General features: G+C 51.1%; 1 long non-coding RNA gene across 1 annotated transcript in view; it reads right to left on the reverse strand.

The window, feature by feature from the left end:
* The window catches only part of LOC134948421 (uncharacterized), a 51,722-nt gene extending 41,704 nt beyond the window's left edge, over positions 1-10,018 (reverse strand). The window contains exons 1-3 of the long non-coding RNA XR_010182953.1: positions 9,935-10,018; positions 3,107-3,328; positions 1,450-1,547 (exon numbers count right to left, since the gene is read on the reverse strand). This is a non-coding gene — a long non-coding RNA (uncharacterized LOC134948421). The remainder of the gene's footprint in view (positions 1-1,449; positions 1,548-3,106; positions 3,329-9,934) is intronic.
* Between the last annotated feature and the right edge of the window lie 13,217 nt (positions 10,019-23,235).

Consider the following 23,235-nt stretch of genomic DNA (forward strand, 5'->3'; position numbering starts at 1 on the left):
TTCTCGTCTAGTGTGTATGGGGCTTAAAGGCAATTTCAAATCGGACAAAATCAGTCAACATCGATGTTGTCTTCTAGGGGCTAAATTGCACGTTTACTAAAAGATGCTTTTTCATATATATTTTGAAATGTTAGTAAATATATGATTTAGCCTTTAGACCACCGGTCATCTGATCGCCTGCTTCTAGCACTGTGGCTCCGTCATCTGATGTCTGCTGCAACCTGTCATACCAGGCTGCTGTAACCTGACATACCAAGCTGGTGATCAGATGACCGGAGCTCACCAAGTCACTGATCACCAGACCTTGGTGCTCCAGCCTGCAAAGTTACTTAAATTTTTTTTTTTTTTTCATGGTGATCAGCCTGTGGTTTTATTAGACACACATGGCTGATCACAGGTGCCAGCTCCCAACTCTGCTCTGCCTGTCAGAGTGGAGAAGGAGCCGGGGAACCAGAGGGAACCCGTGGACAATGCCACCTCAAGGTGGCGCTATTATCACAGGGCTCCCTCCTGTATTTTTCTCAATTTATTTTTAGTAAAAGAAGTATGGGAAATTCGATCTTCTTATTAAAAAACATGCAAATTAAAGGGCTTGGAGTAGTTTTCACGTTATTTAAGTAATTCAATAAATAATAATAATAAAAAAAATTATATATATATATGTACATACATACAGGTAATGCTGTCTGTGACTGTTATTCTGTTTAGCTACTCTACCAAATAGGCAGAGTAGGCCCTGGCCTATGGGCCCCGGGTCTTTTAGGTGCTCCGCAACAATAGATCAAAATAATATTGATTTGATCTTGAAATAAAATTACAATCAAGCTTTCTTATACCCCTTTTCCATCTATGAGCACGGGTCGCAGCCGGGAGCCTGACACGGGTGCTACCCGGCTGCGGCCCATGCTCAGCCCCCCTTTCCCATCAGCAGTCACCAACCCACCATATTGCCGGGTTGGTGACGCTGCTAGTGACGTGGCAGGGGCGGCGCTGGGAGATCACATGATCTCCCAGCGCCGCCCTTCCATACAGTGCAAACGGGAGCTGTGTTGCATTAACATGGCTCCCGTTTACATTACAACTCTACCTGGATCATTCCCGTGTCCTACCGAGGTATTTACCCGGGTAGGATTGCACTTGATCCGGGTTTTTGCGGGGGGGCCTTTTCCACTTGCAAAAAACACGGGTAAATGCGCGCCCCCGTGCATCTACCCGTGTTTTTTGAGCTAGTGGAAAAGGGGTATGAGATTGTTTCCAAAAGATAGAAAAAATAAATCAACTCAAAGAAACAAAAACCTTACATTAAAGACTTTAGAGAAAATACTGCAATAATGTAATGTACCTATTAACAACTTAAAGTACATAAACCATAGACATCAGATTCACATTACAGTTTCCAGATCGTAGACTGTTAGTTGGTAAAATGTAAAATGTATTGAGATAACTTACGAGGGGGGCTCCGAGATCTCAACTGCCTAGGGGCCTCCACAGGGTTTAATCTGGCACTGGCCGCGAGGGTCTTGCAGGGGTTCCTCGGGTTGGTGGTCCTGGGCAAAGTGAAATTATTTATGGTCAGAGTGGTAGGCAAAACCAGTGCTGGTGGCTGCCAGTTATAAAACATGTGGACAATCAAAAACACAACTGTACCCCACCACATGACTGGACCTAAGGAAGACAGGTAGGCACAATTTACTTAATTTAATATATTTTTTTCTAAATTTATCAATAAAAAATGTTTATCCTTTGCGTGCCATGAAAAAAAATGCTGACACTCTAGGGCGTCGTGATTCAAGAAAGTTTGGGTCTGGTCTATGCCTCGTGCTACAGTGGTCTATGCCTCGTGCTACAGTGGTCTACGTGTCTCGTGCTACAGTGGTCTATGCCTCGTGCTACAGTGGTCTACGTGCCTCGTGCTACAGTGGTCTATGCCTCGTGCTACAGTGGTCTATGCCTCGTGCTTCAGTGGTCTATGCCTCGTGCTTCAGTGGTCTATGCCTCGTGCTACAGTGGTCTATGCCTCGTGCTACAGTGGTCTACGTGCCTCGTGCTACAGTGGTCTATGCCTCGTGCTACAGTGGTCTATGCCTCGTGCTACAATGGTCTATGCCTCGTGCTACAGTGGTCTATGCCTCGTGCTACAATGGTAAGCACTGCAAGACACATCTAATAAGTCAATCAATTTTGTGATTGCACTTCCTTCCTACTATACCTTTATTACATTATTTTATTAAGTGTGTGGGTTAAAATGTATTTAAATAATAACACGTACTGTTATTTCTCTGCTGCATTTCAAATTAGTATAATGTGAACAGATTCGTCACTGTAAGTTGGAGAAGTTGCCTAAAGCAGCCATTCAGCTTGTGACTGCCAATACATACTATAGGCGGTATCCGGTCTTTAGGTCAACAACACTTAGGTCGACCTCTATTGGTCGACATACATTAGATCAACATGGTCTTTAGGTTGACATGATCAGTAGGTCGACTTGGCAAAGGTGGACACATGAAAAGGTTAGCAGTAGCAGAGCGAGGCACCTTACCCGAAGCTGCGAGCCATGCGAGGGGACACGGTGCACTAATTGGGGTACCCGGTCACTCTACGAAGAAAACGACACGCAAACAAAAAAACAGTTCATGTCAAACTTTTTCCATGTCAACCTTTTCCGTGTTGACCTCATGACCATGATGATCTATTTCAGGTGTCGACCTAGTCATTGTCGACCAATTGTGGTCGACCTAATGACTGTCGACCTAGTTAGGGTCGACCGAATGAACCACACCCACTATAGGCTGTGCCAGATAAATGATAGGAGTTGAAGGCTTGATACATTGCTCTCTCTGTATTTTTAATGTGTTGCCACTTAATTCTGTTTAGCACTGCCAAGGATGGAATATGGGGGGTCAGTCTGACCCGTTCGCACGCAGCGGTTGCTCACTGCGGTGCGATCGGGTCAGAACTGGGCACGCGCGGCGGGCGCATTGCGCACGCGCGCCGTTGCCCGGCGACAGACGTCGCCAGGCAACGGAGCGCCTAGCGTGAAGAAAAGACGCAGCGCTGAACAGAAAGAAGATTGACAGCGGAGAGGCGGTCCGGGGCGGATACTCACCATTGGAGGCAGTTTTCGGGGAGTGGTAAGAAGAACGCAGGCGTGTCCAGGTGAACGGAGGGCGGATGTCTGACATCAGGACCGGGACCTTCATCGCTGCACAAGCGATCGCAGCCCTGCTATGCTAAAATACACTCCCCCGTAGGTGGGGATTAGGTGATCACAGCAGCAGCAAAAAGTTGCTGGCTGCGATCAACTCGGAATGACCCCCATGGTGTCTCTCTGAAAAGGAGAAATAAGAAGACAAATTAGTAACTTCCAATAATATATAACCATGCTGCCTATAATATATATATTTTTTCTCATACCCAGAATGAATATTACTCACCATAAACAGAAAGACCCGATGAGTTGGATACCTCTGCCCGCGTCCTATATAATATAGCACCTCTGCCTACTCCACTCACTCCAGTTAGGAAAAGTGTCTTGTATCACCCTATGTGTGCATCCATCACCATGTCTGCATTATTCAGCAGGAGACTTTTATACTCAGATGCTGGAAGCGGCATTTACAAACAATCTGACAATTAAAGCTGGATTGGTTTTTGCCGAGCTCAGGACCAGCGAGCCTCGAATGAGTGAACTCTCCCAACATTTAAGAAAAACTAAGTACAACTTGATAACAGACTATGGGCCTGATTCTATTTGCAGCACAAATGCAATGCCACCGCAATTCCTCCATCGGGTCTTCCGCCGTCACCTCCTGTGCGTGCATGAGCAAATATTGCAGGCTGCTTCGGCAGGAGGCTTCCCTAGTTTATGCGACCACGCACTAATTGCGGTGTGATCGCAATTAGAGCGTGGTCGCAGTTGGCGGAGGGTGGGTAGCATGCTGTGCGGCCTGTGCATGTGCACTGGAGATGTCCCTGGGAACAAGGCACCGGCTCCATGTTCCCAGAGACCTGCGCATGCGCAGTAGACTCTGGGTTTGAGCCAGAGTCTACTAGCTGCCAGAGAGGTGGGGGCCCACAATGGAGGCTGCACGTGGGTCCCCTCCTCTCTTAAAATGCCCCTGCTGGAATACATAGGTCTTACTGGCAGACGGGATGCCGGCTGTCAGTATACCGACAGCGGCATCCAGTCTGTCAGAATCCCGCAAGCTCGCCATGCTTTGGGCCCGGTGGGTTGCTTCGCTCACCACAGGTTATATTCCCACTCAGTTGGTGGGAATAATCTGTGGCAGTGGCGTCACAAGGGGTGTGCGGCCCGCAACCGGATGTCACCCGCCGAGGGGTGACACCAAAATGCCTGCTCCTGCTCAGTGACAGGAGCAGAGTGCTGCACTGTTACATTATGTGCAGCACTCGGCTCCTGTCACTGAGCAGGAGCCGGCACTGCACATAAAGCACTCCACGAGAGGCAGCACGCACCTCCCGAACCCCCCAAGTGACGAAAAACGCGGGTCGGGAATCGAATCCTCGCCCCCTCCCGCAAAGCTACGCCCCTGCCGCAAAGCCACGCCCCTTTTATGGCGGCGCCACACCGGGTGTACAAGGCGTTGGTGACAACTCTGACCTGTGGTGGTCAGGGTTCCGTTCAGCTGCATTTCACCAGCTGTCGGGATTCTGGCGTCAGTCACCTGATCCCCGGGATACCGACAGCCAGTATTTTAACTGCATCCCCATGGACTACTGCCAGAGCAGCACCACATTTTATTAACCCGCAATACGGTACACAAGCATTTGGTTAGCTGTCAAGTGACACAGGTGTAAGAGACAGTTCACATCACAATTGACAAAATAAATGGATGGAGCAGGCTCACTGATTACAGAATTTGACGGCAGATGAGAACCACTCGGCCCATCTAGTCTTCCCCTGTACATGCACACACTTACACAGTACGGTTACACCATATACAAAACCAAACATCCCCCCACATAATACATTACTTTACCTCCCTCAGATAACACACCCCTCAAGACACTTACTTTTCCATGAAGAAACCCCTCTGGACTTATGCGGAGTTGAGGAGTGCAGTGGGGATGAAATGAATGGGAGAAGGAAGGAGAAGGTAGTGGAGAAGAATGCGGACGGATCAGATCATTGATCTGAGGCTCAGTGTATTGGTGCAGTGAATTGGAGCTTGCCCCAGGAAATAACATCAGCCATGATAGCAGGGCTTAAAGTGGTCCTGGAGAGGTGGGGGAACTCACCTCGCCAGCAACTCCTCCTGCTTAGCGCGGAAAGGGGTGTGGCCTCACAAGGAAGGGGCGTGGCCACACCAAAGTACCACCAATTCAGTATAATGCTTCACAGTAGCACAATCTTATTCACATTGCCCGCCCCACATGCTAGTGCCCTTTACACACACAATGCCCACAATAGCAGAGCCTCTTACACACACAATGCCCACAGCAGTGCCCTCCCCCTCCTAATTTTAGATTTGATTTACTATATAGCAGTATATGTTGAACAACCTTTGCTCACCTCTTATGTCTTCTATCTGTCCCTTCTGCTTTCTTGTTTCCTTTGTCTGTCACTCTCCTCATGAGCCCATACATTTTAGCACTTTGTGCAAGAAACAGCATCGGCACCCCATATTTAAAATAGGACCAGTGACAAAAATATAGGGGGGAAATACCAATACCACAAAATAATACCAATTCATATTACGCTGCACAGTAATCTATATTATTCAAATCACGTTGCACAGTAGCACCACTTACATACATTACACCAGGTAGAGCCCCTATCACGCATTACGCCAGGTAGAGTACCCTTTTACACAGTACGGCAGGTAGAGTCCCATTTTACACAGTACGGCAGGTAGAGCCCCCTCCAGGGGCAAATGCAGGATTTTATGAGGGTTTTTTCCAGATAGATAGATAGATAGATAGATAGATACAAACAAATATAGAAAACCACTGCACTCACCACCCCAGAAGTGGGGTGCAGTGTCTGCACTCAACACTCATAGGGTGGGGTACATGCAGCCCATGGCCACCTACCCAAATACATACAAATAGAAAATTCAGCACTCACCATATATATATATAGGCACTCAGTTTTGATAAAGTGCAAAAAGGTTCTGTTTATTGAAATAAACAGCAGCTTTTTGCACTTTATCAAGTCTCCGGGTGCCGTCATGTTACAAGCATATACTGCTTAGGAGCACGGCAGGTGCTGGATATTTCTATAAAGAGAGAGAGACTTGGGGACTTGGGGACATGGCCAGAGAGAGACATGGGAAGGGAGGGAGAGAGATACATGAGAAGGAAGACAAAAAGAGTGACATGGCAAGAGAGGGTGAGAGACATGGAGATAGAGACATTGCGAGAGAGAGAGAGACACGTGGCAAAAGAGAGAGAGAGACATTGCAAAAGAGAGAGAGATGAGGGGGAGAAAGACTGGGCTCCCAGAGCTGTGAAATGTAGCAGCAGTTACCTGGAGGTCTTCATGTGGAGGGTGAGTTGTCTCTCCTGCCAGACGCCGCCCAGGGGTGTGCCACGGTTAGGATAGGGCCGCGGACCCTCACTCACTTGCAGACAGCGATCCAGTGGAGGTGGGGAGGGCATTACAGTTCGCGGGTCACTAAGCTTAGGGCATACTTGCCTACTTTTGAAAACTAGGTTCAGGGAGATTGTGGGTGTAAGCAGAATGCGCGGCGCTACGCTGTGTAAAGAGGGCGTGACTTCAGGGAAGGTTCATGGCCTCGTTGCACGAACCTGTTTTTGTCACTCTGGGGTCCTGGAGATGTGGGCTGCCCCCCAGAGACTGCCTGTTTGCAATGTCGGCTCCTTCATTGTGACAGGATGTTGGTGTAATGTTACAGTAATAATAATTTTATCTATCATCGCACTTTCTCCAATAGGACTCAAAGCACTTAAGGGTGAGGGTCAAGGTAAGAGTATTAGGGTGTTTGGACTAAGGGTGAGGGATAGGGCATAGAATTAGTGTTAGGATAAAGGATGAGGGTTACATAAACACATGTGCTTGCAAGTCATTATGCAGGAGCAGTGACCTGTAATCATCACAGAAACACATAGTGGTCTCATATTGCTAACACACCTACAGCATCTACTTGGTGCCAATTTCCAGCAATACTTACATTTTAAACATGCCTCCGGGAGGTGGGGCAGCGGAACTAAAAAAACCACCACTGCTATGCTGCTGCCACACCAGCCGTCGCAGACACTTTAAACTAGCCACCGGTGCTGACACTTCCGCTATGCGGCTCTGCTTACAATGTCACCCCTCATTACATACCCCGAGCAACCCTTCCCCTGTCTCTACAGACTGATGCATGCACAGTCCGCATTTTTTTTTCTTTTTCGGGAGGACCCAGAGCATTTGTGGAGCAGCGGGAGGCTCACATTTTTTTACCTGAGCTGAACGCGGGAGGGTTAGCAAGCCTGGCTTAGGAGTGGGGTGGACTTTAAGGTGCTGCGCTGGCAGGGAGATGGGGAGTGGGCACGTGCATTACTGGCCTCACAGTAAACTCCGGCGGCTGCGGGGGGATCGGACGTTACAGCCCGCGGCTCACACTCCGGCGGCTGCGGCAGCGGGGGAGATCAGGCACTGTAACATCCCTGGCAGGGGGGGAGAGGGCACTTTGAATAGCGCCGATTGTGCGCCACTCACGGCTCCCGGGCCGCCAGCTAATGAGAAGCTGCCACTTGGCAGCTTCTCATTGGCTGGCGGTCCGGGAGCCGTGATTGGCTCACGCTAGATTTTAAAAAAGCCTCCCCTTCGTTTGATTGGTGCTGCAGCCGGTCCGCGAGCCGTGATTGGCTGGCGGCCGCTGCCACCTTTACAGTGGAGCAGGGACCTGATGCTGTGGCCGGACGGAGGCGGAACTGGTTCCGCCTGCAATTAGAGGTGACGGAACGCAGTTCCGCCCCGTTCCGGCCCACTTTAACCACTGCATGATAGTCCCTGTAATGTAGAGCACCAAGTAGATGCCAAAGACAGTTAAACGTTAGGATTTAAATAAATCTGCAAGATTGATTGCTGCAAAAGATAAAGTCCTTAAGGATGGCTGCAAATATGAGCCTAGAAAGTCAGAGGATACCAAGAGGAACACGTGGAATGGTGACAACAGCTAGAGGAACGGCAACTAGGGATGGAAGAGTGCAGGCCACAATTAGCGGGACAATAGCAGCAGGACTTTTCAACTCAAATCATTATCCAATGAGTTAAGTGTTCCTATAGGTCAGGGCTGGCCAAACCGGTCCTTGAGATCTACCAACAGTTCATGTTTTCCAGGCCTCCTGGAGATCTGTGGAATTGTCAGTTAGGAATGAATGCAGCACGTCTTAATTAGTAATGACTACACCTGTCACCAGCTAGGTGGTCTGGAAAATGTGAACTGTTGGTAGATCTCGAGGACTGGTTTGGCCAGCCATGCTGTAGGTAATATATGAAATAATTTTTAGGTATTGTTAGAAGTCTTGTTGTCAAACCTCCGCAGGAAATGAAATGGGGCAGTATGGTATAATCCGACCAGGAAGCCGCGACAAGCATGATCCAAATAGACAGCTGCGTCTGGATACAATGTAGCTGCAACACGTTTGTAAAAATTAACATCAGCAAGAAAGAACAATGGGCCTGATTCAGACCTGATCGATGCTGTGCACAGCAGGCGATCAGCTATTTACTGCGCACACGCGTCGGCAAACAGGCGTCACCAGTCCGCGACAGGCTGGTGCGAAAATTCTAATCGCACAGCCATTCGCATGCTGATTGACAGGAGGAGGCCGTTTGTGGGTGGTAACTGATCATTTTTTGGGTGTGTCAGGGAAAACGCAGGCGTGCCCAAGCATTTTCAGAGAGTGACATCAGCTCCGGCGCCGATCAGCCCATTCTGATTGCACTGTAGGAGTAAGTCCTGGGCTGCGCAGGAGAAAGCACATTCACTGGTGAGTGAGGTGCGAATGGATTTGCAGCTGTCCACTAACCGAGGTTTTTTTAGCAGCTTGGCGTACACATGCGATCACACACTTGCACAGCGAATATAAACTCCCCTTGGGCGGCGACAATCTCATCGCAGGGCTACAATTTTAGCAGCCTAGCAATCAGGTCTGAACAGTGTCGGACTGGGGCATGTAGGACCCACCGGAGGAATGCAGTTGTAGGGGCCCATGTTTAGGGGTGCGGCCAGTCTCCAGAGGGGGTGTGCCCAGCCACCACATTGGTTTGACTAACCATTTTGCAAGTGTTGGTCCCCTAGATAAATATATACAGTAAATACTAGTGCATGCAAGACAATTTACTAGATTAGTAATAGCACAGTCTGGAACCTGATCCCTAGAGGACGCGGTGGGCCCCCCCGGCAGTAGGGCCCACCAGTGGTTTCCCCTGTACCCCTGTGGGCCAGTCCAACCCTGGGTCTGAATCATACTTGCCTACCTGACCCTCTCCATGAGGGAGAAAATGCTCTGTTCCTGGACTTTCCTGGTAATGTATGATTGCCATCACCTGTGGTGAAACACCTTTCTTATCAATTAACTAGCTCACCACAGGTGATGGCAATCATACATTACCAGGAAAGTCCAGGAACAGAGCATTTTCTCCCTCATGGAGAGGGTCAGGTAGGCAATCAGACTCTGAATCACCCCCAATATGCAAGCAGCCATTCACAAGTTGCTAGTCTCACCAGTATCCTTCCTAATTACCATCCTAACTGACTGAGAGATACACAAAGCTGCATATATGGGCTATCATCTGACATATGATAATAGACACTGACAGAGACTACTAAATTGGTGCAAGAACAGCAGCTCAAACAACTGATAGTTTTACTTCACCTGGAAGAACAATGAAACAATTGAAGTAGGACAGAAAAAAAACTTCAGAAAATATGAGAAACTTTTCCTGCTTTGCACTCACCATTCATTCACTGTGTGTGCAGATTATTAAGTCTGACAAAGGTGTCAATGTAATGAGGATACTGGGGACAGAGAAGCTGTTCTGTGTATTATATATCCAATATATAAATATATCATTTTCCACATGATGCAGATACTAATGTTGATGCTGATTGATTGATTGATTGATTGATTGACCGCATCCTTACTTCTGCTCTCTCCAGCAGCTTAGCTATTGATTTTACTATTTCATTTTCTACTTCCACTCAGAGACATTCTAACAACTTGGCAGATGGGACTACAGTCCAAAGCTTCCACATAAAAATAAGTCCATCATCATGGTAGCTTAATGAGGGTCATCCACCATGCAGGTCAGCAGTGCCAGATTAAGGTCTTAATGGGCCTGGAGCTGAAATTTTTGAAGGGCCTGTTTTGTGCTTCCTCAGGGCTGTGATGGGGGCTACGGATATGGGTGCGTGACCAGTGCTGTATTTAAATATATATATGCGTGTGTGTATGCGTGTTTGAAAATAAAATTAAAAATCTATCTATCTATCTATCTATCTATCTATCTATCTATCTATCTATCTAATCTATCTATCTATCTATCTATCTATCTAGGGGTGTGGTTCATCAAATCGACAGTATCTAGGTCGACAATGTTTAGGTCGACCACTACAGGTCGACAGTCACTAGGTCGACATGGATGGAAGGTCGACAGGGTTTCTAGGTCGACATGTGCTAGGTCGACAGGTCTAAAGGTCGACATGAGGAGTTTTTATTTTTTTTGTCTCGTTTTCTGCGTAGAGTGACCGGGATCCCAAATTAGTGCACCGCGTCCCCTCGCATGGCTCGCTTCGCTCGCCATGCTTCGGGCATGGTGCCTTCGCTTCGCTCGGCACAGATTACCGTTCCAATCGTAGTCCACGTGGATCGTTAAGTATGAAAAAAAGAAAAAAATGTGAAAAACTCATGTTGACCTTTAGACCTGTCGACCTAGCACATGTCGACCTAGAAACCCTGTCGACCTTCCATCCATGCCGACCTAGTGACTGTCGACCTATAGTGGTCGACCTAAACATTGTCGACCTAGATATTGTCGATCTTCAGACCGGATCCCCTATCTAGAGAGAGGAGAGAGTCACTGGGGGGAATTTATTTTTTGGGTGCCTATAAGTAATGGGTGCCCAATGGAACTATTCAATTGTATTGCCATGACTGCATGATTGCTGCTCACAGTCTCTTGAGGTGGTGAGCAGAAATCTGTGAAAAATTGGCTGTTGGAGCGCCCAAACTGCTGTTTTGGCAGCATGCCCAATAGTTTAGACTGGTTTAGCCACTTTACGCAGTTTTACCAAGTGCTTTTAAGTGATAAGCAATAGGTGCCCACGGACTTCACTTTCATTTGCATTACAATTGAATAGCTCTGTCGAGCTGCCATTAATTATGGGCATGCAAGAAACAATTGGATTCAACTCACTAAGGGGGTCATTCAGACCTGATCGCACGCTAGGATTTTTTGCTGCGCTGTGATCAGGTCAGAACGGCGAATGCGTATGCACCGCAATGCGCAGGCGCGTCATACGGTTACAAAGCGGATTGTTGCTGAGTGATGGATTGTATGAAGAATCCATTCGCAGAGCCGATCACAAGGAGATTGACAGAAAGAAGGTGTTTGTGGGTGGCAACTGACCATTTTCTGGGAGTGGTAGGAAAAACGCAGGCGTGTCCAAGCGTTTGCAGGGCGGGTGTCTGACGTCAATTCCGGGACCAGACAGGCTGAAGTGATCGCAAGGGCTGAGTAAGTCCTGGGCCACTCAGAAACTGCACTAAACGTTTTTGTGCAGCTCGGCTGCACATGCGATCACACACTTGCAAAGTGAAAATACACTCCCCTATGGGCGGCGACTATCTGATCGCAGTGCTGCAAAAAGTAGCTAGCGAGCGATCAACTCGGAATGATCCCCTATGTCAAAGGACACAGTATGTCTAATAAAAATAGATATGTAAGTGTGTGTGTGTCTATGTATGTATGTATGTATATATATATATATATATATATACCAAACAGAAAACCCAGCACTCTCCTAAGCAGCTTCATTCACCTTAATGTTTTAATATATATATTATATACACACATATATACTATGCTGTGAGGGCATCTGTGAAGCTTAACCTGTTACTGGGAGTGCCATACCGAAAAAGAACGCCTCACCTCACCTCAGGAGGATGAGTCAGCCTGCCAGGGCCGGGCCACCTTCATGGAGAATCCTGCTGTCAATGCTGCCAGTGCTTCCTGGTGCAGTGGTGGCAAGGCGGCATACTCAGAGCCGGCCCTAACCAGTTTGATGCCCAAGGCAAGATTCTAGCTGGTGGCCCCTGGCATCACCCGCTAGTTCCGCCTCTGACCAGCACCCTTCTCCCAGCATCGCACCCATCACCCAACAGTACAGATCACAGCAGCAGCCAGCAACACCCATCACCCCTCATAAAGGGGAAGAGAGGGATAGAGAGACAACGAGGTGAGAGAGAGAGAAAGAGAGAGGAGAGAGAAAGGGACACAGACAGCAGGATAGAGAAAGCAGGGTGAGAGAGAAGAGAGAGGTGAGGGGGAGAAAGAGAGAGGGGGAGTGGGAGAGGGTTGAGAGAGAGGGGGAGCAGGGTGTAAGAGAGGGGAGGGAGAAGAGAACAAAAGAAAGAGAGAGATAGGTAGAAAGAAGGTTAGAGAGAAAGAAAAATAGGGAGAGAGAGAGAAAAAGAGAGAGAGATGAGACAGAGGACGGGGTGAAAGGAGAGAGCAGGGGGGAGAGAGAGAGAGACATAGAAATAAAGAGAATGAAAGAGTGGAGACAGAGAGGAAGGATGAGATATAAGAGAAAAAAGAAAGAAAGAAAGAAAGAAAGAAAGAAAGAAAGAAAGAAAGAAAGAAAGAAAGAAAGAAGGTTGAGATAGGTGGGTGAGAGGTTTGAAAGAGGGAGAGGGGGCAGGGGAGAGAGAATGAGAGGGAGAGAAAAGAATGAAAGAGAGAGAGAGAGATAGAGAGAGAGAGAGAGAGGTGAGACAAAGGAGGGGGTGAGAGAACAGGGGAGGGGGAGAGGAAAGAGGTGACAGACTGTGGGTGTGAGAGAGAGAGAGAGAGAGAGAGAGAGAGGAGAGAGAAAGGGGAGAGAAAGAGAGGTGAGACAGACAGCAGGGTAGAGAAAGCAGCGCGAGAGAGTCGAGAGGAGGAGAAAGAAAAAAAGACAGAGAAAGAAAGAGACAGACGGTTGTTAGAGTGGGGGAGCAGGGTGTAAGAGAGAGGGAAAGAGAGCAAAAGAAAGCGAGGGAGAGAGGGTTAGAGAGAGAAAGTATGAGGGAGAAAAAGGTGAGACAGAGAGGTAGTCTAAGAGAGAGTGGGATGGGGTGGAGAGCAGGGGAGAGAGACAGGGAGGATGAGAGATAAAGTTGAGTGAGACAGGGGACAGAACAAGAGAGAGGGTCGGAGAAGAAGGAGCAGGGTATAGAGAGAGAGGGGGGACAGGGAAAGTGAGAGAGAAAGAAAGCGCAAGACAGAGAAATTACAGAAAAGAGAACGAGAGAGAGAGAGGTAAAAAGAGAGAAAGAGAGAGAGAAGGGGGTGTCAAAGAGGGGGGGGGGATATAGAATGAAAGAAAAAGAAAGAGGGAAACAGTGGGAGTGAGAGAGACCAGGGTTGAGAGAGGGGAAAGAAAGAAAAAGAGAGAGGTGAGACGGATGGAGGGTTGAGAGAGAGGGGGTACAGGTGGCCCTGTGTACTTAGCTCTGTCCCCCTGCCCCCAGTACATGTGACACTGTGCGTCCCTCCCTTCAGTGAAACGGCACTGTGTACCTCGGGCAGTAGTGGGTCACCCCTCTCATCAGTGACGGTAAAAGCGGGTCCCCTTTCTTCTCCGGCAGCAGTGGGTCCCTTCTTCTGTTTTTTGTTGGATCATGACGTCAGGCAACAGCGTCAGAGAGGGGTAAAAAAGGTGAGTGCGGCTGGATTGGCTGGACCACCTCCTCCTGCTAGTACTGCTGCATGCCCCTTCATGGCACCACACTGCCGCTTGAAAAAAAAAAGTGGCAGAAACAACATGGGGTGGCTCCGACAGTGCCTCCAGTCACCCCACACAGCCTGTTACCCCAGTCACCCCCCTCCCCACACACACAGCCCACAGCCTGTTCCCCCCAGCCACACACCCCCCTCCCAGCACATACACAGCCTGTTCCCCCTAGTCACACACACACACACACACACACACACACACACACACACACACACACACACACACACACACAGCCACCCCCCAGCCAAGTCGTCCCTCCTCCCCTCACACTCACACGGCCTGTTACCCCCAGTCACCCCCCCCCACACACACACACACACACACAGCCTGTTACCCCCAGTCACCCCCACACACAGCCTGTTACCCCCAGTCACCCCCCCCCACACACAGCCTGTTACCCCAGTCACCCGCCCCACACACGCAGCCTGTTACGCCCAGTCACACCCCCACACACACACACAGTCACCCCCCCAACACACACACAGCCTGTTACCCCCAGTCACCCCCCCACACACACAGCCTGTTACCCCCAGTCACCCCCCACACACACAGCCTGTTACCCCCAGTCACCCCCCCACACACACAGCCTGTTACCCCCAGTCACCCCCCACACACACAGCCTGTTACCCTCAGTCACCCCCACACACACGCACAGCCTGTTACCCCCAGTCACCCCCCCCCACACACAGCCTGTTACCCCCAGTCACCCCCCTCCCCCACACACAACCAGTTATCCCCAGTCACCCCCCCCCCACACACACACCCTGTTACCCCCAGTCACCCCCCCACACACACACAGCCTGTTACCCCCAGTCACCACACATACACTCAGCCTGTCCCCTCCCCCCACACACAAACACACATGTATTCTGTACCTGTGACCTCCAAGTCCCCACAGAGGAAGCAGTGAGGGGCAGGCCACACACAGACTACTGCCAGGAACCAAGCAAATTCGGGGGGGGGGGGGTGGCCTAACATCGGACCCCCGTGGCCACGCCCATTTTTATGAAGAAAATCCTAGCATGCAGCATTACAGCACCTGGCTGGAGGCGGAGCTACGCGGGACTCCGGAAGAGAGGAAGAAACACTGACTGGTGTCACGTCATTGCCTGTGCGGCGCAGGGAAGGTTAGTGACCCCTTCCACTCCGCCGCCCTGTGTATGAAGTAGTCATGGTATAAAGTGATTCACTGAACTGAGTTGAGACACATGACTCAGTTCAGTGAAGTGTCTCGAGTCAGTGTCTCGGCACATGAGTCATGACTCATTTGTACTGGAATGTGTTGCAGAGACTGCACATGAATCAGTGAGTTGCCAGTGCTGGAGGATCAGTGCTGGACTCATGGAGGGAGTTATTCAGCTGCAGTGATTGTGTGCAGTGTATCTGGGGGAGGCAGCTGCTTATGCACTGATTGTTAATAATATATTAACACAGATTCAGTGTTATGTTGATATATTATTAATAACCACTTATTGCATACTAGTTACAGAATATGCACATTACTTCTGGCTGAGGAGAGAAAGCTTAACAGCCATGCAACACATCATTCAGTCTGTAACTAAACCAAATAAAAACATTTTTTTTTACTTTGCATATTTTGCTAATTGGATGATTTTAGGTGGGCTCACAGGCGTGCGCAGAGACTGACTGGCGGGTGCCGCTCCGTACTTCCCCCCCTTCACGGCATTATAGTGTTCTCTCACCTCCCCTGTCCTGGATATAAACTGCTCACCTGGGCGGCCCAGGTGAGCGGCCCAGGTGAGCTGTCTATATCCAGGACAGGGGAGGTGAAAGAACACTATAATGCCGTGGAGGGGGGGGAGTCCGGAGCGGCACCCGCCAGTCAGTCTCTGCGCACGCCTGTGGGTGGGCTTGGATTTATTATATTATCCACTATCTAGCCTCCAGGGAGTTTGCCACCCACAATCACATTGAGCAGGAACAGTGAGTTGAGAACACTGTACCACAGGGGCTCCACCTCCTGCAGGCTTATGCTGCATGAATCAGATCCATCCACTGAGTCACTGACTCTACACAGTGTACAACTGTCACTCTCAACTCACTGGCAGACTCAGGATGAATCATGATTCATGAAATGGATCAGGCAGAGCAGCACAGCACTCACTGACTTGTGAGTCGTGACTGCTCCCTCCCACTGCGTGTCACCTGGTATAGCCTCTGGCCAATCACAGCTAAAGACACTCAGCAGAAGACACTGAAGGACACACTGAGTTTCCTCCCTCTGGCTGAGAGAGGCTACTGCTGCAGCTGTCTCCACTCATTAAACAGTGAGTGACTCAAATCATTCATACTTCCTGATGATTCGAGTCACTGTGTTGAGACAGTGAGTCAGTATCCATCTCTAGTATGAAGTTTGTGCCTGCGGTGGCCTTTGTGCGTGGGTGCCACAGGAGGAGGGGAGGTTACAGCCCACTATCGGCGGGCAGGAGGTCGGAGGGTGGCAATTGCAGGCTGCTGTAGCAGGAAAAATGCTTCCTGTCTACAGCCGCAGCACACTAGATGCAGTGGGCCTATTTTGATGGGGGGGCCTGGAGCTGCAGCTCCATCCGCCCCATTGTTAATCCAGCCCTGCAGGTCAGCCATAAATCCTAAGTATCAAATTGTATTGTTATTTCTTCCCAAAATGATGAATTTTATACTTATAAATACTTAGGCAAACATTGGTGCTTATAGCTTCTGACAATAGGTCCTTGATTAATTTTTGCTCAAGACCCATGTGGCCCTTAATCTATCCTGGCCTCCACTTTATGGAGCCTTCACAAAAAGCTGCAAGGCAGAAAGTAATTTACTATGTGGGGATAAAAAGCAAAGGCAGTAGTACAAAGGACTGTTTCTTAATTATATATATACATACAGTATATATATATACATATATATACAGTATATATATATATATGTATATATACAGTATATATATATATATATATATATATAAAACACCATTAAGGTAAAAATAAAATTTAAAAATGGGACTAGCCCACTAATATAAGACAGTATATAGAAGTAACAGGTATGAGGGTTCCTAATTGTAAATTATTTCCTCTCTGACTATGGGGGTCATTCCAAGTTGTTCGTAGCTGTGCTAAATTTAGCACAGCTACGATCATTCACACTGACATGCGAGTGGACGCCTAGCACAGGTCCGCCCCGCATGTCAGTGCCCCCCTTCCCCCGCAGAAGTGCAAAGGCATCGCACAGCGGCGATGCCTTTGCACTTCAAGAGTAGCTCCCGACCAGCGCAGCTTTAGAGTGCTGGCCGGGAGCTAGTCGTCGCTCCCCGGGCCGCAGCAGCTGCATGTGACATCACGCAGCCGCCGCGGCCCGCCCCTCCAACGGTCCGGCCACGCCTGTGTTGGCCGGACCGCGCCCCCTAAACGGCGGGTTAATGCTGCCGTCCAGCCCCCTCCCGCCCAGCGACCGCCTCTGCCTCAGAGGCGATCACTAGGCAATGACGGTTGCTATGCGCTGGCGCACTGCGGCGCTGGCGCATGTGCAGTTCCGACCCGATCGCTGCGCTGCGAGGAACTGCAGCGAGCGATCGGGTCGGAATGACCCCCTATAGTGTGAGAGATTACCCCCAGATGGTCAGCATTCTTTGGTCTGCTAATGATCTTTTCAAAATTATAAGAGGGCTTTCCAAACTGAGGCTGGACCCCATAACTTGGCAGGGACAGCTTGTAATGATAAGGCATTGTTATAATTATGGAGCTACTGTACACAGACAATGTTACAGTTAATTAGGGCTGCTGTAGATTGCTAGAGGTGAAATGAGCGGATTCGGTTTTACTCGGTTCTCAAAACCGAATCTTATTGGCTATCCAAAACACGTGACATCAGTGAGCCAATAAGATTCGGTTTTGAGAACCGAGTAAAACCGAATCCGCTCATCACTAGGTGAAATAGAGGAAGAATTTGTCAAAGCAAAATTCTCGGGTTCTGCAGGAAAACTTGACCCAGACTCAAAGGACGTGAAGACTATGTGGAGCTGTAGTACTATCTGCATTGCTTCCAATGGACACAGATTAATTCCTATAAGCACAATACATCCACAACATTCTTCTTACATATCATGGTGGAACAATACTCTTGTATATTACAGATATTTTGAACTGAGCCTCAGATACTGTTGGTACAAGTTCAATTAGTAGCTCTAAATTGGGAACCTGCCAAATAGACAATGCATTAATATATGTCAGGCACTGTAGTATTAACATTGGGGCAAAAATGATAACAGGGTGCTGAAAGATTAATGACATTGCAGACATATGTCCTGCTACAAAATGATCGGCATGGAGAGAGAAAGAAACCTCTTTATAGGTTGTATGAACCACAGGCAGAGTTGTTAAAAAAAGGAAATGCAGGAGGTGAAGACACAGATCAAGGTACAATTTGGGCTTTCTTATAACAAGCTGGTGCATTAGATAAGCTGAAGGCTGCATAAGCCTGAGGCCATATAAGCGATCAACTTTTTGTGATTGGTTGTTAAATGACTAAGCAGTTGCTAGGCAGATCAGTTTTCCCGGTTGGTTTTTTCCTATTGGTTTAAGGGGTTGTGCATCAGGATGAAGAGGAGGGTCTTAGGTTAGTATATAGGGGGTGGCCATCTTGCTAGACTCCCTCTTGCCTTTCAGTTTATGCCCCAGGAAGGATAAGTACTATTGCTTATTTTCACTGCCTGTAAATTGTTTTTTTTTTTTTTTTTTGAATTTCATTTGCCTTCTCTAGGGCATTATACAGTGCTGTGCCCCCTCTCTGCGTGTCATTGTCTACTTTTGCAGATTCTCCCCCCTCTGCCATGCCTCGTCCAAAACGTGCAGCTCCCCCCCCCCGGCGCCTCGTGGATGCGGGGAGCGCCTTCCGCTCCCGCTCCCCGAGCGTTGCGCCACAGAGAGGACTTCCCCCTGTTTCAGACAGGCGGCGGGGACGGGCAGTTACAGCCCGCTCCCCTGCCGCACGGAGACGGGCGGCCAGCGGCCGCTCGTCACGTGGTGCCGATGCGCGCGGCTCGGCCGGGCCGCGCGTCCCGGCGCTCGCAGCGGGACGGGCCTCTCCTCTCCCTCCTGCCTCGGGCGTCTGCAGCACTTCCCCTCCGGCGGCCGGCGGCCGCTCTGCACGTGGCGCGGGTGCGCGCGGTCCGGCTGGGCCGCGCTCCCCGGCGCCTCCCGCGGGCAAAACGACTTCCCTCCCTCCTTCCATAAGTGCCTCCGGCCCTCCTCCTCCATCCCCGCGGTCGGCTCTCGGCGGCGTCCTGGGGGCACAAGCTGTGCCGGACGGCCGCGGCAGAGCTGCGGGGGGCGAGGGGGGGGTCAATATGCAGCTGGGGGATATGAGCCCAGGGCAGCGGGTAGCGGCTCCCGCTGTCCCCGGGACAATACAGGGCCCCATACTACCCCCCTCCAGCGGGGGGTTTAGCACACCGCACCTCAATTTAAATAATATTGGGCCGTTTGGGCCTAGTGTCGCCGGGGCGGGGGACGTGGCAGCGGCGGCCGCCACACCCGCCCCGGCGGCAGTCACATGGCAGGGTTTTCCCCCGGCCTCGGTGGCCTGCTCGGGCTCCTCCTGGGTGTCAGACGCCCCGACGCCATTAACGGCGCCCCCGCTCGTCGGTTTTCAAACCCCTCTCCACGCCCTTCCCGGTCCTTTTCAGTTTGGGTCCACACAGACATCTGTCTCGGCGGCTTATATGACGCCCGGCGGGGCGCTTTCGGTAGCAGCGCAGCAAGGCTTCGCGGGGAGCCAGTCCTTCCCCGGGGGTTTTGCGTGGCCTCCGGCTCCAGCATTCCCCTTAGCCGCCAGCATGCCTTCCATGGGCTTCATGACTGTGTCCGGCACACAGTTTTCCCCGCACGGGGCCAGCGCGGGCGCCGGCGTGCAGTCCACGTGGTCGGTCGGTGGCCCCCGAGTCGCGGTGCCCTTGCCGGCCTTTGCGGGCCTGCAGTCAGGGCAGGCACCGGGCGGTGGGTATCAGGTGGCACAGAGTTGGCCCCCTCTCGCGGCGCCCCCTCAGTTCCTTCCGGCGTCATACGGATGGGCGGGGGCGGGCGGCTGCCCGCCGCATACGGCGTGGCGGCCGTCTTACCCCGCGAGTTTCGGTGCAGTGAGCGGGTCAGCCTTTACGCAGTCGATCGGGTACACCTCGGCGGGGGCCCCCTCCCTGCAGCTGCCGGGCGGCCATCCGCCACGGAACGGGGGGACGGGCTCTCCGCCTCCGCATTTGCGGACAAGTGTTAATGATGTTCTGGTTCCCCCGGTGCCGGTTGTCCCCTCTTTTTCTCCCTTGCAGGTTCCGTCTAATTCAGGGGCTACGCCCGTCACGAGGCGAAGGTCACGGACAAGCGCGACTGCGAACGTGGAGGTACGGCCATCAGCGGAGGCGGGTGCAGCGGACGACGCGGTTCCGGGTCCTTCAAACTCCGGTGAGCTAAATATTCCTTTACACGTTTCAACTTGTAGTTCCTCGTCTTCTAGCAGCGTATCATCCGGCTCTCCGCGGCGCCCGCGTAAATTAGCTAGGCTCATCGCGCGGCGAATGGCCAAGGAGGCGCACAAGGTGGCCGCTCCTGCGCAGGTGGTCCCCTCCGACCCTCCCCGTTACGGCGAGATGGTACATTGCGCCAACACGGCAGTGACAAGAGGGGTTCGTAAGCGCATGCGGGAAAAAATACGTAAGGGGAAGTATGTAGACATATTCACCCTTACAGAGGAAATGCGGCAGGGTTTTGACGCGGCCAAGAAACCGGGTGGTATTGGGGAAAATGCGTTTCGCAATTTTCACCAGTGGCTGCGTGGGTTTTTGGTGTTCATGGCTTGCTACACGGAATCGCGTCCCGCGGAGTATGCCAACTTGGTGAAATATTTGTTTTTAGTACACGATATGTACTTAAAATCCAAGGGTTCCGCGTGGCGGGATTACGACGAGAAGTTTCGTCGCAATCAGGATGGCAACCCCATCCTGCCCGCGGGTTTTAAGGATGTTGAGGTGTGGTTGGAGGTCACGCAGCAGGTCAAACCCACCCCGGACGTCACGGCCAAGAAGCCCGGGGCGGCCGGGGCGGTGGCTTCTCGATTGACGGGAAAAGGCAAGTGCTTTGCCTACAACGACGGCAAATGCGGCAAAGGAACGGGCTGTCGTTTTCGCCACTCATGCAGGTTGTGCGGAGCCAGTCACCCGGCCAAGGAATGCACCGCGGCGACAGGCGGTAAGCCTGCCGCTTCCACCGAGGCCGGTGGAATTGGCAAGTAAGGCCTTCTCCCCGATTATAGTTCCCGAGTTGCAGCGCTGGCTTACCTTGTACCCCGATGAGTCGGCGGCATCGTTTCTCTTGCAGGGCTTTCAGCACGGTTTTCGTTTGCCAATCCCGGATTCGGTGTATGTGGTTGCACGCCAGAATTTGAGATCGGCTCGGGAATTCCCGCAGGAAGTCCGGCGGAAGGTTGACGGGGAGATTGGGCTGGGGCGCATGGCTGGGCCCTACGCCCTTTCCCCGTTGCCCTCCTTGTGCATTTCCCCAGTAGGGGTAGTGCCCAAGAAGGCCATAGGTAAGTTTCGTTTGATACAGCACTTGTCGCACCCGCCGGGGCTGTCGGTCAACGACGCTATCCCGGAAGCCCAATGCAGAGTTCGATATCAGTCGTTTGACGACGCGCTGCGATTAGTGCGGGATTGTGGTCCGGGGAGTCTGTTGGCAAAATTGGACGTGGAGTCGGCCTTTCGGCTACTCCCGCTACACCCAGATTCCCTGCGGTTTCTGGGTTTCAAAATAGGGGGCGAATTCTACGTCGATCGGTGTCTCCCCATGGGTTGCTCTGTCTCCTGCGCCTACTTTGAGTGCTTTAGCACGTTTTTGCACTGGTGCGTCCAGACCGCCTCCGGGCAGATGGGGGTGGCTCACTACCTGGATGACTTTCTTTTTGTAGGCCCCGGAGACAGTTCGGTCTGTGGGGACATTCTCTCGGTGGCCAGGTCGTTATTCTGCGCTTTAGGGGTACCGGTTGCGCAGGATAAGTGCGAGGGTCCTTGCACTTGTCTTAGCTATTTAGGTATCGAGATTGACACGGTAGGGGGGTGCTGTCGCTTGCCCGAGGATAAGGTGCGGAAACTATTGGGTTTGATTACAGACTGTTTAGGAAAACGCAGGGTTCGGCTTAAACAGGTGCAGTCCTTGCTTGGTTCTCTCAATTTTGCGTGTCGGAATATCCCCATGGGTAGGATTTTCTGTCGCAAACTTGAGCGGGCCACCGCGGGGACGGTTCGACAGAATCACTCCGTGTACCTTTCCCGCGAGATCAAGGATGATTTGCGGATTTGGGTCTCGTTCCTGGTGTCCTTCAACAGGGAAGTGTTGTGGCCCGCTCCTTGTTGTTCCAGTAAGCAGCTGCAGTTGTTCACGGATGCTTCAGGCAGTCGAGGTTTCGGCGCGTTCTTCGCTGGCTCATGGTGCGCTGCGGCCTGGCCGGCATCTTGGGTAACGCGTGGGTTTACCAAGAACCTGCTTCTGCTGGAATTGTTCCCGATCTTAGTGGCGCTTGAGTTATGGGCCGGACGGTTCGCAAATAGGGACATTTTGTTTCTTTGCGACAACTTAGGGGTAGTGCATGCGATTAATAACCAGCGTTCCTCATCTCCGCAGGCGCTGCGATTGCTAAGGCATTTAGTGTTGGTTTGTTTGCAGCGCAATATTAATTTTAGGGCTCGCCACGTACCTGGAGTTGACAATGGAATTGCGGATGCATTGTCCCGGTTCCAGTTTGACAAATTCAGGACGTTGGTTCCGGGAGCGGAGGCGGAGGGGTTACAGTGCCCACCTTCTGTCTGGCAGATGGTCGAAGCGGTTTAACGGCGTTGGCCAGGTGTGCACTGGCTCCCTCTACGCTACGAGCGTATGATGCTGCATGGCGGGATTGGTCAGCCTTTCAGAGTAGGTACGGGGTAGCAGGTGAGTCCTCGGCCGACGCCCTGTTGACCTTTGTTTGGGAGCATTACCAAAACGGTAGGTCAAAAGCGGCCATGGCTACTGCCCTTGCGGGCATCGCCTTTCACTCGCGACTCTACGGGACAACGGACCCCACGGGGTCGTTTGTCCTTTCCAGAGCGCTGAAAGGTTGGGCTAGGTTGCACCCGGCGCCTGCGGATTCACGTAGGCCTATAACGTTGCAGCTGCTAGCGGAATTGCTGCGTGTGCTACCTCGGATTGCGTCCTCGGAATTTGAGGTGGCATTGTTTAGTAGCGCGTAT

Source organism: Pseudophryne corroboree, chromosome 8, assembly GCF_028390025.1.
Source record: "Pseudophryne corroboree isolate aPseCor3 chromosome 8, aPseCor3.hap2, whole genome shotgun sequence".
NCBI lineage: Eukaryota > Metazoa > Chordata > Amphibia > Anura > Myobatrachidae > Pseudophryne > Pseudophryne corroboree.